General features: G+C 41.8%; 1 long non-coding RNA gene across 1 annotated transcript in view; it reads left to right on the top strand.

The window, feature by feature from the left end:
• The first annotated feature begins 15 nt into the window (after positions 1 to 15).
• LOC136330862 (uncharacterized) overlaps positions 16 to 16,997 on the top strand; it is a 31,938-nt gene continuing 14,956 nt past the window's right edge. Inside the window, exons 1-2 of the long non-coding RNA XR_010730393.1 lie at positions 16 to 119; positions 15,500 to 15,606. This is a non-coding gene — a long non-coding RNA (uncharacterized lncRNA). The remainder of the gene's footprint in view (positions 120 to 15,499; positions 15,607 to 16,997) is intronic.

Below are 16,997 nucleotides of genomic sequence, written 5' to 3'. Positions count from 1 at the left end.
TTCGAGGGGGAGGACCGAGAGTGCGCGTGCGCGTACAGCGTGGGCGGAAGCTCTGCCCATACAGTGGTGGGCGTGGGGGGCCTGAGATGCCGAGCCCCACACGTGTGAAGGAACAGAAGGTATCTAGTGTTATTCGTCTCAAATACCTATCTTGTCTCTCCGCCGACTCTTTCCTAGCCAGAAAATCTCGCGACCATGTTATCCTCGCTCTCCCAGCCGGGCGTGGCTGGGATGCTCCCTCCCTTGCTCTCGAGGTCCCTGTCTGGAGACAACCTCCGGACCTCAGGGCGGCGCTCATCAGGCTGTCTGTGGTCGAGGACCCCTGTTTTGTTTTGTTTTTTAATTTTTATTTACTTTTTTCCCTGGTGTGTGGGAATAAGTAAAGGCCAACCAAACGCAAAGGCATTTTACTCAGAGCTTGCTGTAGACAGAATCAGCTCCTCACCGCTTGCATTTTGTTACACTCAAAGGCAGGCAGAGGAGTGGGGAAGGTTGGGAGTGGAAAGAAGGGAAGATGCCAGGTTTGCACTCAACGCAGGCTGCTGGCATGGGGAGCTGTAGGTTGGCTGATTAGAAGCGGGGCATCCTATGTGATCGGCAAGCCATGTTTTGCTTTCCCTGCTTCTAAGTTGGAAGCAGGAACAAAAATCAAGGAAGCTGTCAGTTATTAATCAAGTTGTGGCCATTTGGGGTCACCTGTCAGAGAAATGACTGTTAGCTTCTTGGGTTGTTACTAAACTGGCAATCTGGTTTCCTGTAAGGCTGCCTTCCTAGGCTGATTACTGTAGATAAGGAGTTGTTTTCCTATACAGGTTGCTGCTGTTGTGAAGTACCCAATTAACAATTCCGCAGGTTTTGGTAGAGACACCAAGTCTAGATGAGTTTTGAAAAGTTTTATTAGGAGGAAATTTATTAAATATGCCGGCCGCATATAGTTTACATGGAGCAGTCCCAAATCGTGTGTATCTATAATATAATATTCTAGGGGATGGTTATATATTCTTAATTATACATGGGCGGGGAAAAAGCCTGATATCACGGGCATAAGCTTATAACCTTTGTTTTCACCTACACAGGTTTAGGAAAAGGATGAAGGGGGGTAAGGGGGGGAATGGGACACAATTCATTAGCAAGTTTATAACATCTGCCTATAGGATTCATAAAAAGACGTTGCTTCACATTAAAACTTACAAGGTAACACAATGGTAAAAAAGTCACTCTACATATTAAAAGACATTCCTATATTTTTTAGTGTTCATTTGCTATTCCTTTGTCCAATACATACATTAACTACGTGCTTTCTGGAGGAGAGAGGTAGTTTCCATGGGGACAAATGTCTGTAAATGGCCAATTAATATAAGAAAAGGCTTAATTTAATCTTTCTCTGCCTGCACCTGGCTAGCTATTCATCCATTTTGCCACAGGTGTGGTGGAAGGTTAGACAATCCAAGTTTCCCTTTTGCATTTACAACACAATGCCATCAGCCATCTTGGTTTTATGCTAATCACACAAGTACAAATATCATTTACAAAATCTCTGCACGCCTAGCCCAAATTAATAAAATGTTCTTCAAGCTTCCTAAAATATTAATATTAATTTTGTAGCTTTTGGTCACTGCGGCAGATTATGGGTCAGAGTTCTATTTTTATACATGGTTGGACCTCTTGTCCATGTATTCAGCCTCTCAAGTAAAACACTACAAAAATAAATTATATTAAAAATGAAGTTTAAAAACAAGATATACTAAATATAAGCCCAAATTTATTTGCTTCAGCAGACATAAAATTACTCTTCAAAATGGCTATTAAAGTTTATAAACACTTTGGATTTCTTTGCTTACCTTTTCACTGACTAGCACCAGACCTGAAACATTCCTCCCAGTGGCACTGCCTGAGTGAGTTTTTTAACCACTGCAGTTCAAGGGGACTCCCCTACAGAAAACTTGGTTCAATGATGGGTGCTGCCTCCTTAAAAGCCCAAAACTGTACAGAATAGACCACACAGAGGCCAAGCTCTAGAGGGAAACTTAGAAATCAGCGATACAGATGTCAGCCCAGTTGCCATGTTGGTAAGTTAGTGGTACAGTGGATAGAACTTTAAAGAAGCTGGTGGTGGTTGAAATCAAACATGTTCCTCCCAGCTCCCCAACCATCATGGTCTTTAGTACTAGAGGACTAAGCCTTACTTAAATTGTGTTTCTTCACATGTGTAAGTGGAGTTCTTCAAGTTACAGCTTTCAGGAATTCCATTTACTTGATCTAAACCTTGGACCAGTCACAAACTGTTACAATCTCTTTTTCCTGTCTTTAAAATACGTAGAGATAAAAAATAAAAAAAAAATACGTAGAGATAATAATGAGGGCAGTATCATAAAGGTATAGGAAAGATTCAATGAGAAGGTATGTAGTGTGTTTGGCAGAGTGCCTAGCACATGGTACAGTGAGGATATCTCTGAATTGGCTATTAGCTAAATGCTGACAAAATATGGTTGCCCTTTAACTGTCATTCTCTGTGCTTTTAATCACCTTATTTAATTTATTGGGAGGACATTGGTTAATAAAATTATATAGGTGTTGGGCAGATAAAATATTTTTTTAACATTTTTATTTTATTTATTTATTCATTTTCGAGAGGAGAGGGAGAGACAGAGAGAGAGAAGGGGGAGGGTGGAGCTGGAAGCATCAACTCCCATATGTGCCTTGACCAGGCAAGCCCAGGGTTTCGAACCGGCGACCTCAGCATTTCTAGGTCGACGCTTTATCCACTGCGCCACCACAGGTCAGGCCAGATAAAATATATTATGCTCACTTTGTTAAAGATGGTGCTGCCCACATGGAAGCCTGTTACCCAGGTGATATTAAATGTATGTTGGGGGCGGGCTGTGGGCAAGTAGGATCCTTGTAGCCTGGGACTTGGTTTTAGGACTAAGCTTTTTCCACCCTTTTTGATGTGGGGTGGTACAATCAAATTATGCCTCAGATAAGTGACTTTGTATTAGAGACTTCCTTATTTTGTATATTGAATTAAAGGTTTTGATTTCTACACTATAAAGTTGGGGCAGAACAGGAGCTTGTGCTCTTGGTTCCTGAGATTAGCATTAGAGAGCAGAGAGCAGAGAAAGGCCATGTGGAGGAGGCCTGGAGAAGCAGCCTAGATGGCAGAGTGCTGAAGGAAAAGCCAGTTTGTGCAGAGTTTGAGCAGAGAGAAGGAAGGAGATGGGGAACTGTTGGGCAGATAAAATATATTATGCTCACTTTGTTAAAGATGGCGCTGCCCACGTGAAAGCTGTCGCCCAGGTGATAATGTGTGTTGGGGGCAGGCTGTGGGCAGGCAGAATCCTTGTAGCCTGGGGCTTGGTTTTGGGATTAAGCCTTTCCCACCCTTTTTGATGTGGGGTGGTACAATCCCATCATATCTCTGATAAGTGACTTTGTATTAGAGATGTCCCTATTTTGTATATTGGATTAAAGGTTATGAATCTACAGACAAAAATGAGGGCAGAACGGGAGCTTGCTCTCTTGGTTCCTGAGATTAACATTAGAGGAGACAGCAGAGCAGAGAGAGGCCACGTGGAGGAGGCCAGGAGAGGCAGCCAAGATGGTGGAGTGTTGAGTGAGAAACCAGTTAGTGCAGAGTTTGTGCAGGGAGAAGGAAGGAGATGGGGAACAGAGGTGAATAAGTCTGGTGAGCTAGAAACCTTTGATTCTAGGAAACTCGGATAAGTCAGTAGCTTTGTGAGCGCTGAATGTGACTGGGTTTTGGATCCCAGTGTGTGTTTTTACTTGTCCGCCGGGTGCAAGCTAGAATTAAAAATAATGGCCCTCCAGCTTTTCGCTCTGCTGTTTCTTTGCCGACTGTCCGAATCCAGTGAGAACCTGCATGGGCCAGGCTGCTGTGATGGTGGCCGTGGCTACCGGCTTTACAGGAACAGAGGTGAATAAGTCTGGTGAGCTAGAAACCTTTAATTCTAGGAAACTCGGATAAGTCAGTAGCTTTGTAAGCACTGAATGTGAGTGGGTTTTGGAGCCCAGTGTGTGTTTTTACTTGCCCGCCGGGTGCAAGCTAGGATTAAAGATGATGGCCCACCAGCTTTTGGCTCCCTTGTTTCTTTACCGACTGTTCGAATCCATGCGGACCTGCATGGGCCAGGCAGCTGTGATGGTGGCCTTGGATACTGACTTCACAATAGGTTTCAGGTCTACAGTACTATAATCATCTGTATATTGTATCGTGCGTTTGCGACCCCAAGTCAAACCTCCTTCCATCACTATTTATCACCCCTTTACCCTCTTTTACCTCCCCCTACCCTCCCCTTTCTCTTTAGTAATCACCAATGAGGTTTTTTTTGTTTTGTGTTTTTTTGTTTTTGTTTAATCCCTAAACTTTTTTCACCCTGCCCCCCAAACCCCCCTCCACTGTGACAGCTGTCAGTTTGTTCTTTGTATCTATATAATTCTATTTCTATTTTATTTGTTAGTTTATATTGTTCATTAGATTCCACATATGAGTGAAATCTTATAGTACTTGTCTTTCTCTGACTGGCTTATTTCACCTAGCATAATGTTGGAATCCATGGGAGTTCAAAAGACCAGAGTAACAGGCTTTATTTAAAGGAAGAAAGGGACCCTGCCCGGCACTTCTGGGAGAAGAGCACCGGTTACAGATTAGTAGTGAATTTATAGGGCAAGGAAGAATTTCGAGCCTGTGGGTGTTGAATCAAAAGTCCTGGTATGTCCAGAATGCTACTCCTTGGGAGGCTTGCCAGCCTCTTGGAATTTCTCTGCCTCGGGGGCGATAGTCCAGTAAGGGTGAGGTCTGACAGATAAGCGGAACATCAAGAGGGCAGTTTGGAATTCCTGGTAAATTCACGTATCTATCACATAATACTCTCCAGGTCCATACATGCTGTCAGAAAAGTAATATTTTCTTCTTCTTTTACAGCTAAGTAGTCTGTGCTTTTTTTTTTTTTTTTTTTTTACAGAGACAGAGAGAGTCAGTGGGATAGACAGGAATGGAGAGATGAGAAGCATCAATCATTAGTTTTTCGTTGCACATTGCGACACCTTAGTTGTTCATTGATTGCTTTCTCATATGTGCCTTGACCGCGGGCCTTCAGCAGACCAAGTAACCCCTTGCTCAAGTCAGTGACCTTGGGTCCAAGCTGGTGAGCTTTTGCTCAACCCAGATGAGCCCGCGCTCAAGCTGGTGATCTCGGGGTCTCGAATCTGAGTCCTTCCACATCCTAGTTCGACGCTCTATCCACTGCACCACTGCCTGGTCAGGCTACTTTGTGCTTTTGATGAGCTGATAAATACAATATTTGGAAGCTTCTATAGGAGATAAGTCTCTTGGAGACAATTCTTAACACTGCAGCCAGAGTGGCCCTTTAAAAATGACCTTCCTCGCCTGATCAGGCGGTGGCGCAGTGGATAGAGCATCAGACTGGGATGCGGAGGACCCAGGTTCGAGACCCCGAGGTCGCCAGCTTGAGCGTGGGCTCATCTGCTTTGAGCAAAGCTCACCAGCTTGGACCCAAGGTTGCTGGCTTGAGCAAGGACTTACTCAGTCTGCTGTAGCCCCACAGTCAAGGCACATATGAGAAAGCAATCAGTGAACAATGAAGGTGCCACAATGAAAAACTGATGATTGATGTTTCTCATCTCTCTGCGTTCCTGTCTGTCTATCCCTCTCTCTGACTCTCGCTCTGTCTCTGTAAAAATAAAGAAATAAATAAAATTAAAAATTACCTTCCTCTGCTCAGAATCTTGTGATGCCTTCCCATTTCACTCACAGATAAAACCAATGTCTTTCTGTTATCTGCCTCTTTTGACCTCAACCTCATCTATTGCTGGAGATGCTCTTGCCTTAGGACCCTCTCATGCTTATTTCCTCTGCCTGTAATGCTGTTTTCCCAGAGAGCCAAATAGCCTATTCTGTCATCTCAATTTGGTCAAATCTGCCCTCTGAAGGCCTATTGCAACCACCCTACCTAGAACCTGAACCTCAATTTTCTCTACGCCCCTACTCAGTTCTGCTTTTCCTTTCTTTTCACGTTATAGTAAGGTACCAAAAAGCTACAGAATTAATATTAATATTTTAGGAAGCTTATAGAACATTTTATTAATTTGGGCTAGGCGCGCAGAGAGATTTTGTAGATGTGATTTCTATACTTGTGTGATTAGCATCAACTCAGGATGGCTGATAGCATTGTATTGTAAATGAAGAGGGGAAGGAGATTTAGATTCCCATCCTTCCCCTACACCTGTAGGGAAGCAGGTAAATAGCTAGCCAGATGCAGGAAGAGAAAGGTTGAGAAAAAACCTTTTCTTATTTGATGAGTATTTGCAGGCATTTATCCCCTAGTGCCATGGAAAGTACCCCTCTCCTCCTGAAAGCATGTGGCTGGTGTGTGTATCTCTAAACAAAGGAATGGCAAATGAACACTAGAAAATTTAGGAATATCTTTTAATATGTGGAATAACATTTTTGCTATTGTGTTACCTTATAAGTTTTGATGTGTAGAAATATTTTTATAGGTCCTATAGACAAATATTGTAAGCTTGCTAATGAATTATGTCCCATCCCCTTCTGACTTTTCCCGCCAACCTGTGTGTGTGTGAACAAAGGTATATAACCTGCCACAAGGGCTGTGCAAAGGGGCACATGATTTGGGTTTGCAACTGCCCCATGTCAGCCATATGCAGCCGGCATATTTAATAAATCTCCTCCTTTAATAAAACTCTTCAAAATTCATCTGGACTTGGTGTCTCTATGTAAACCTGTGGAATTGAGGTATGGGTACTTTACAAAAACAGCACTTATTGAGGAGCCACTGAGCCATTTCACCTGCAGATGTTGTAAAGTACCAAAAGGCTACAGAATTAATATTAATATTTTAGGAGGCTTGGAGAACATTTTATTAATTTGGGTTAAGGTGTGCAGAGAAATTGTGAGAATAGTCTCTGTACAGTATGATTAGCATAACCAGGGTGGCTCTTGCCATTGTATTGTAAATGAAAAGGGAAGGAAAGCATAGATTCCCTGACATTCCACCACACCTGTGGGGAAAGGAGTGAATGGCTAGCCAGGTGCAGGAAGGGAAAAGCCAAAATAAACCTTTTCTTATAACTATGAGCCATTTGTGGGCATTTGTCCCCACGGAAACTACCTCTCTTATGTAAATGCATGTGGTTAATACCTCTGACTCTGGTCAGAGAGATGGCGGATGAACACTAGAAAATATAGGAAGGCCTTTTAATATGTAAAGAGATATCTTTCTACTATTCTGTTGACTTGTAAATTTTGTTTTCTCCAAAATGATATATGGTTTGCAAATTGAACGTGGTCCTATCATGTTAAAGGACATATGACTATAACCAATAGCGTTAAGGGGCTCCTAATTGCAATTTTTGCTTCTGTACTTCCCACTTACAAAACTATAAAAACTAAGTAGAACAAAGGGCCAGAGCGCTCTCCGTCAGATTTCTGTCGGAGTTCCCGCCGCTTGGCCAAGCTAGACAATAAAACTTTAATGTGTAAACGACGGACTTTGCTCCTGTCTTCCATATTTCGGGTCCCTCCAAATTTGGATTAACACTTATCACCTAACACTTTTCATACTTTACTTATTTATTTTTGTTTTTATTGGCTCGATCCTCCCCCCAGAATGTCAGTTCCACAACGTCAGGAATCTTTGCTTTGTGAACTGATGCACCAAATTCATGGAACACTGGCTGGCACATAGTGCCTAATACTGACCTGCTGAATGAATGGAAAGAAATCCCATTGTGAATGGGTGGCCATTCTTTCTTCCTTAACATGGCATATTTTAGCTGTGAGCTGTTAAAAGGCATTATTAGTTGTTGAACTCCCAGTACAATACAGAACATAAAGTGAAGTAGGCAGGTGTGATATTTGTAACTTATAATAAAAAAAATACACATTTGGCTTTTATTCCTGTTTCTGGCTCAGAGCTCCTAAAACCCTTAATTTCCTAAGTGGTGAGATGGATAAAGGTGTCTTTTGGACCGAACCTAAGGATGGAGCCTAGTTGCCTGAAGCATTAACCATGTGATTAGGGGGCTGGTGCTTCACCTGACCTCTGAAGAGGGGAAAGAAGCTGAAGCTTGAATCAGCCAAGTCTATGTAATGAAGCCTCCATAAACCCCACAAGGAGGAAATTCAGAGAGCTTCCAGGTTGGTGAATAAATGGAGGTGCTGGGGGAGTACATTTCTCTGAGTTCTGTGAGCCATCGTAGCAACTCAATCAAACACAAGGAAGAGGTTGTTGGAACCCACAGTCTATAGTGGGTGGGTCAGAAGCCCAGGTGACTATCTGGATTTGCAGTTGGAATCTGAAGTGGGGGTGGGGAGCAGTCTCATAGGACAGAGTCCATAATATGTGGAATCTCTCTGGCATATAGCGTGAGAGTTGAGTTAAATTGTAGGACACTCACTTGGTGTCTGAATTACTCAGTGGTGTGGGAAAACAACCCCCAGCATGCATACACACATCAGAATTGGATGACATAATTTTAGCAGGCAATAAAATTTTCATGAAGTTTAGTTAAAATAAGAATTTTAAAACCCAGGTTCAGCTGCCTGCCACTTTGAAAGCCAGTACTCAAGAGACGGGTGCTGATATGAGAACAGAGGGCTCATTCCAGTGCCAACAGCTTGAGAAGATGGGGCACTCTCATCCCAAAGACCATCTCAACATTTCAGTGCAGGCAGAGGTTTTTATAAGGAGGGAGAGAGAAAACAGAGCAATGGGATCAAGGGGAGGATGTTGAAAAGTTTTCTACATGCAGACCAGCAGAGTCTATTCTGATAAGGACCTCAAAACCAGTCAGCTGGTGGTCTGGTGTGCATCTTGGTTTTACATCGTCCTGGTTTTATGGTCAGCAAATCTCCCAGAGCTGGAAAACCTGAAGGTCAGGGTCTGCATCCTTTGAAGTCAGTTCCTAGGATTGTTATACAAACATGCTGTTTATCTACACGTTGCATATTAGTTAGAGTCAGCATTTACAGAAACAATGTCAAAAGAATGGTAGATGGGTCATATAGCAGGTGCACTTCATGTGAATATATACCTTGTTGTCCCTTTGAGACTTGCTCACTCCTGCTGCCTTGGGAGCTGACTGCCCTCTGGTGGTTAACTGTTCTTACTAAATTTGGAAATAATTGTACTGCTATCCAAACAACCAAATCTCCAGGGGGAAAGGGATTCAAATGTTAGTCTTCCTGTTAAATGCAGTGCAGAAAGCTAGACTTCACAGTATAAAACTTTTAGGAATGGCACTGCATCTTTCAGCTAAATCCACTTGTGACAGGATAATAACTATCAAATAACATTAACCTCAACCTCTTGCCTCTCTTTTTTCAAAAGATAAGGAAATGGAGAGCCAGTGTGGTTATAGGTCTAAGACAATTGTCTTCATTTTCAGTAGCAACTAAAATTAATATAGTAAAAATAAAAATCTGCTACAGCATGATTGGGAAATACATACCTAAATTCAGGTAACTGATATATCAAATCACTTCTCCAGAACATCTGGAGAGAGACAAATCTGGATGGTGCTGGATGTTCATCTTGTTTTTCATTCATTTTAGTCATTTGGCAGAGAACTGGCTCAGCAGGTCTGAATTGCTCAGTCAAATAGGCAGACACCAGCCATGGGACTGTGGAGGCTCCCCTTTCTGACCAGGCAACTTTCCTTAGAGTCATAGCACTTCTCCACTTCAACTCACAAGACCTCATTGCCAGAGGCAGATTTAATGGCAGGCATATCGGGTGCGCACCTGGCCCTGACTTCTGAAGGGCCCCACAAAACCCCAACTTTACACTTTTTCTAGACACCAAGTTTGGTTTCATATGTACAATTTTAACATTAATAGTACATAATATTTTTTATTTATTTAAAAATATGGTTAACATGTAATTTTATTTTCCCTGTCTCTCTTTTTTTTAAGGAGCCCAATATTTTCTTCTGCACCCAGGGCCTCAGCCAACCTTAATCCACCTCTGCTCATCACTATAAATATATAAAGTAAGGGCACAGGGGCTCTGCTAGATTGATATGTTGGTCACAGTGCATGTAGACCCTCTATGCCTGGCCCAACCTCAGATACTTGCCTGCACTCAACTACTTTCCACTTGTGAGTTTTTTTTTCTCTAACAAACCCTATTTTATGAGTGGTGTGTTTTCATGACCCTTTTTCAGGATGCATAATTATATACAGAAATGTCCTATGAGAGGCAAGGACATTAATTTACCTGTCAAGACTGGTAGATTCTGTAGATGTGATTTTTTAAGAGATTTTATTTATTTTATTCTAGAGAGAAGAGAGGGGGGGGGAATGGGGAGGAGGATCAGGAAGCATCAACTCCCATATGTGCCTTGACCAGGCAAGCCCAGGGTTTCGAACCAGCAACCTCAGCATTCCAAGTCGACACTTCATCCACTGTGCCACCACAGGTCAGGCTGTAGATGTGATTTTTTATTTTCCGCTGTTTTTTGTTTTGTTTTGTTTTGTTTTTTACAGGGACAGAGAGAGAGTCAGAGAGAGGGATAGATAGGAACAGACAGGAACAAAGAGAGATGAGAAGCATCAATCATCAGTTTTTCGTTGCAACACCTTAGTTGTTCATTGATTGCTTTCTCATATGTGCCTTGACTATGGGGCTACAGTAGATCGAGTAACCCCTTGCTCGAGCCAGTGACCTTTGGTCCAAGCTGGTGAGCTTTGCTTAAAGCAGATGAGCCCGCACTCAAGCTAGCGACCTCGGGGTCTCGAACCTGGGTCCTTGGCATCCCAGTCCGATGCTCTATCCACTGCGCCACCACCCAGTCAGGCTGTAGATGTGATTATTGACTTCCAATGAAGTCCCAGTATATAGAAACTTCTGGGTAGAGCCTTAGATTGCCTGGTGAATAAGAAGTCATTTAACAAAGAATGAATCCATTAATCACAGATAATTACTTGCCTTGGCCCTGCCCATATCGTGCATGAATCTTAGACCCTTCCAGTATGAAGATGGCATTTAAAGACAGATGAGTAAAATGAAAACTCTATTTTCAGTGAAAGAATTATAAAATAGGTGAAGAAATTTCCTAAAGTGGTGAAGATCAAGCAGGGTATCTGTAAGAGAAAGATCTGCAGATCTCAGAAAGAGCCAGCAAAACACACATCTGCAAGGTGTTTTTCAAAATCAGAAACAGATGTTGGAATTTGCCAAGTGGTTTTTCAGCACATGTGAAGATAATCACATGGTTTTTCATACATACTTTGTTAATATGGTGAATTACATTGATTGATTTTCAAATGTTAAACAAATTGGGCATTCCTGGAATAAACACAATCATGATACATTGTTTTTATTTATTGCTGGATCTTATTTATTAAAATTTTGTTTATAAATCTTGCATTATTTTTTAAATTTTTGCATCATTTTCATGATGGATAATGGTCTGTAGTTTTCTTTAGCTTGTAAAGTTTTTATTTGGTTTTAATATCAGGTTAATGCTGGATTTCCAAAACAAGTAGGGAAGTATACCCTCCTCTCCAATTTTGTGGGACAGTTGGTGAAAAATTGGTATTATTTCTTCCTTGAATGTTTTGTAGAATACACCAGGGAAACCATTTGGGCCTAAAGTTTTCATTTTGAGAAAGTTTTAAACTCTATATGCAATATACTTTTTTTTTTTTTTAATTTATTTTATTTTATTTTATTTATTCATTTTAGAGAGGAGACAGAGAGGGACAGAGAGAGACAGAGAGAGACAGAGACAGGAGGGAGGAGCTGGAAGCATCAACTCCCATATGTGCCTTGACCAGGCAAGCCCAGGGTTTCGAACCAGCGACCTCAGCATTTCCAGGTCGATGCTTTATCCACTGCGCTACCACAGGTCAGGCCTATATGCAATATACTTAATAGATAGAGGTATTCAGGGTATCTATTTTTTCCTGACTAAGCATTGATAGTTTAGGTTTTTAAAGACATTTTCTATTTCATTTAACTTTTAAAATTTATTGGCATAAAGTTTTTTATAATGTACCCTTCTTACTCTTTTAGTGACTGTAGGAATTTGCAGTTATATGTTCTGTACTGATCTCACCTTCTCATTCATGATATTGGTAATTCAAATCTTTTCTCTTTTTTTCCTGATCAGTCTGGCAGGAGATTTTATCAATGGAAATTGGTCTTCTCAAAGAACCAGCTTTTTATTTCATTGATTTTCTATATTATTTTCCTGTTCACTATTTCATTGCTTTCCACATTGATCTTTATTCTTTCTTTTCTTCAGTTTTTTATAGTTTATTTTGTTCTTCTTTTTTAGTTTGTTTTGTTTTGTTTTGGGATTTTTCTGAAGTTGGAAACGGGGAGGCAGTCAGACAGACTCCCTCATGTGCCTGACTGGGATCCACTCGGCATGCCCACAAGGGGGCAATGCTCTTCCCATTTGGGGTGCCGCTCTGATGCAACCAGAGCCATTCTAGCGCCTGAGGCAGAGGCCATGGAGCCATCCTCAGCTCCCGGGCCAACCCTGCTCCAATGGATCCCTGGATGCGGGAGGGGAAGAGAGAGACAGAGAGGAAGGAGAGAGGGAGGGGTGGAGAAGCAGATGGACGCTTCTCCTGTGTGCCCTGGCCGGGAATCAAACCCAGGACTCCTACACGCCAGGCCGACGCTCTACCACTGAGCAAACTGGCCAGGGCCTCTTTTCCAGGTTTTTAAGGTGGCAACTGCTCAGAGACTTTTCCTGTTTTCAAATATATGCATTTAGTACTATACTTTCTAAGTGCCCTGTGATTTCTTTATTGACTCATGTGTTATTTAGTTTTCAAATATTTAAGGACTTTTTATTTTTAATTTAATTCAATTGTGGTCAGATAATATACTTCTTATGATTTGAATTCTTTTGAAACTATTAATAATTGTTTAATGGCTTCTCTTGTTAAAGTTCTCTGTGTTCTTAAAGAGTATTCTGCCATTGTTGGGGTGGAGGGATTTTATACATGTCAGTTAGGTCAAGTTGGTTGATTCTATTATTTAAGTCTCCTTAACTTTCATTTACTTGACTGATCTGTGGTGGCACAGTGAATAAAACATCGACCTAGAATGCTGAGGTTGCCGGTTCAATACCCTGGTCTTTCCTGGTCAAGACACATATGGGAGTTGATGCTTCCTGCTGCTCCCTCCTTCTCTCTCTCTCTCTTCTCTCTAAAAATGAATAAATAAAATCTTTTTTTTTTTCTGTATTTTTCTGAAGCTGGAAACAGGGAGAGACAGTCAGACAGACTCCCGCATGTGCCCGACCAGGATCCAGCCGGCATGCCCACCAGGGGCAACGCTCTGCCCACCAGGGGGCGATGTTCTGCCCCTCTGGGGCATCGCTCTGCCGCGACCAGAGCCACTCTAGCACCTGGGGCAGAGGCCAAGGAGCCATCCCCAGCGCCCGGGCCATCCCTGCTCCAATGGAGCCCCGGCTGCAGGAGGGGAAGAGAGAGACAGAGAGGAAGGGGGGGGGGTTGGAGAAGCAAATGGGCGCTTCTCCTATGTGCCCTGGCCAGGAATCGAACCCAGGTCCCCCGCACGCCAGGCCGACGCTCTACCGCTGAGCCAACTGGCCAGGGCCTGAATAAATAAAATCTTAAAAACATTTTGTCTACTTATTCTCTCAATTTTTTTATTGATTGATTTTAGAGAAACAGGGAGAGAGAGAGAAGCACTCATTTGTTGTTCCACTTAGTTGTGCATTCATTGGTTGCTCCTGTATGTGCCCTGACAGGGGTAGAACCAACAATCTTGGCATTTTGGGACAATGCTCTTACTGACTGAGCTACACGGCCAGGGCTTGTTCTATCAATTTTTTCACCTTTATTGAAATATAATTGAAAAAAATAATTATATATATTTAAATTGTGTGGCATGTTTCAGACTAGAATTTCAATTGTGTTCATTTTTTATATCTTCCATGCCTCTAACTTTTTAATGTAAGAAATAGTGTTATAACAACTTTTACTTACCTTGTTTGGTAACTTTATCATGTGTTAGTTCTGGGTCAGTTGATCAATTTTTCTTCTCATTTTGGATAATATTTTCTTCTTTCTTTACCTGCCTAGTAATTTTTTATTGGATGCCAGACTTTGTGAGCTTTATTTTTTTGGGTGTTAAATGTAATTGTATCCCTGTAAGTAACTGTGAGTTTTGTTCTGAAATGCAGTTCAGATACTTAGAAACAGCTTGAACCTTTTGGGTCTTGTTTTTTTTTTGTTTTGTTTTTTTAATAAATAAATTTTTATTTTAATCTTGTTTTTTTTGTTTTTTTGTTTGTTTTGTTTTGTTTTTGCCTGGTCCTGAATCAGGACTAGTTTTTTTTTCTTCTTCTTATTATTATTAATTTTAATTTATTGTGTTAACATGGATTCAAGTGTCCCACTCAATATAACACCCTCACCCCCACACCTGTGTCCCCATTATACCCATTTTTCCTCTTCCCTGTAACTCCCTCCCCCTTCCCTAGAATTTGCTGTCCTGTTATCTGTATCTTTGTGATGTGTATATATAATTTTACTAATCCTTTCACCTTCTCTGATCCTATCCCCTCTTCCTCTTCCCTCTGACAGCTGTCCCTCTGCCTCCTCTGACCCCATATCTGCCTTTATTCTGTTCCTCAGTCCACCTTATTCATTAGATTGCACATATAAGTGAGATCATATGATATTTGTCTTTCTCTGCCTGGCTTATTTCTTTTAACATAATAATCTCCAGGTTCATCCATGCCATCGCAAAAGGTAAGGTTTCCTTCTTTTTCACAGCCACATAGTATTCCATTGTGTTATGTACCACAGCTTTCTTTTTTTTAAGAGACGGAGAGAGAGAGAGAGAGTCAGAGAGAGGAACAGATAAAGACAGACAGGAAGAGGGAGCATCAATTCTTCATTACAGCACCTTAGTTGCTCATTGATTGCGTTCTCATATATTCCTTGACCAAGGTGCTACAGCAGAGTGAGTGACCCCTTGCTCAAGCCAACAACCTTTGGCTCAAGCCAGCAACCTTAGGTTTCAAGCCAGAGATCATATAGTCATGTCTATGATCCCGCGCTCAAACCAGTGAGCCTGTGCTCAAGCTGGATGAGCCCACATTCAAGCTGGTGAGCCTGTGCTCAGGCTGGATGAGCTGCAGTCAAGTTGGCAACTTCAGGGCTTCGATCCTGGGTCCTCCATGTCCCAGTCTGACATTCTATCCACTGCGCCACTGCCTGGTCAGGCTGTACCACAGTTTTTTAATCCACTCGTCCACTGATGCACCCTTGGGCTATTTCCAGATCTTGGATATTGTAAACAATGCTGCAATAAACATGGGGGGTGCATATCTTCTTTTGAATCAGTGTTTTAGGACTCTTAGGATATATTTATGAATGTAGAATAGCTGGGTCAAAAAGCAGTTTTGTTTTTAATTTTCTGAGGAATCTCCATACTGTTTTCCACAGTGGCTGCACCAGTCTGCATTCCCACCAGCAGTGCAGGAGGGTTCCCTTTTCTCCACACCCTCACCAACACTTATTGTTTGTCGTGTTAATGAGCGCCATTCTAACAGGTATGAGGTGGTATCTCATTGTGGTTTTAATTTGCATTTCTCTGGTGATTAGTGACATTGAACATTTTTTCATATGCCTATTGGCCATCCTTATGTCCTCTTTGAAGAAGTGTCTGTTCAGTTCTTTTGCCCATTTTTATTTGGATTGTTTACCTTTCTGGTGTTGAGTTTTAGAAGTTCCTTATAAATTTTGGTTATTAACCCTTTATCAGATGTATCGGTAAATATGTTATCCCATTGTGTGGGTTGTCTTTTTATTTTGTTCATGTTGTTTTTTGCTGTGCAAAAACTTTTTAGTTTGATATAGTCCTATTTGTTTATTTTGTCCTTTATTTCACTTGCCTGTGGAGATATATCAGCAAAAATATTGCTATGAGAAATATCTTGGGTTTTGCTTTGAAGATTTGCTAAGTGGAAGCAGAGACATGTTTATTTCATGGTTGATTATTCCCCACTGCTGGGGCAAGACCCTTCTGAGTACTCCACATGATGCTCCAGGACCCTTGAGGCTTCCTGGTCCAGCTGGCAGAAAAAGATACTAATTTCCCCCCAACCCAATGGACATAGTTCTCTCTGATTCTTTTGGGTGATTCTTTCCCTCTGTAGACCTCTGAGTTCACCCTCTGGGAAGTTCTTTCCACTCCTCTGTCCTGTGCACTCCAGCTATCATGTGCACCCCCCTCCCCCGCCACCTCCGCCCCTTCTCTCAGTTTGTTCTACTTCACTCAGGGGAGTCCACATGGGCCCCTCCCTGCACCACGGCTTGGAAGCTCTCCAGGCAGTGAGGGGAACCATCATAGGGCATAACGAATTTGTTTCCCCCTTTCGTGGAATCACTGTCTTTTGCTGCCTGATATCCAGTGTTTTGAAATCCATTGTTTTATATATTTTCTTCATCTTTGTTGTTGTTGTTTGAGGTGAGACATAATTCTTTCCCCAATATTCTGCACCATGGTTAGAAGCAGAGGACCAAAAATTGTTTTTAATCTTATTATATTCTTTATTAATGCCCAAAATCTCAACAACACATTTTGTCAGAAAAAAATTAAGAAGGAATTTACTCAAGTGACAATGCATTTGGTAAGGGCAACCTGAGATATTCCTAGAAGGAATATCTAGGCTTGAAGTGCTGTTTCCTGAGTGGTGAGAGAGGAGACTGTGGAGGAAATAGCATTTATGCTGAGGTGCAAAGAATTTCTGTAGAAAAGAGGGCATCTTTGTTCAAAGCACCAGCACTCATTAAGCCGTAAAGGAAAGAGTATGTGTATGTGGAGAATGGGAGCTGGCTCACGGCAACGTGTAGGTGTCATGAGAAGTAAGGCTGGTGAGGAGGAAGGCTCAGCTGTATAAAGCTAAAGGAACTTGAATCAAGTGTGGACAGTGAAAGGTGA

Source organism: Saccopteryx bilineata, chromosome 3, assembly GCF_036850765.1.
Source record: "Saccopteryx bilineata isolate mSacBil1 chromosome 3, mSacBil1_pri_phased_curated, whole genome shotgun sequence".
Classification (NCBI taxonomy): Eukaryota; Metazoa; Chordata; class Mammalia; order Chiroptera; family Emballonuridae; genus Saccopteryx; species Saccopteryx bilineata.
This window is presented reverse-complemented; position numbering and strand designations above follow the sequence as displayed.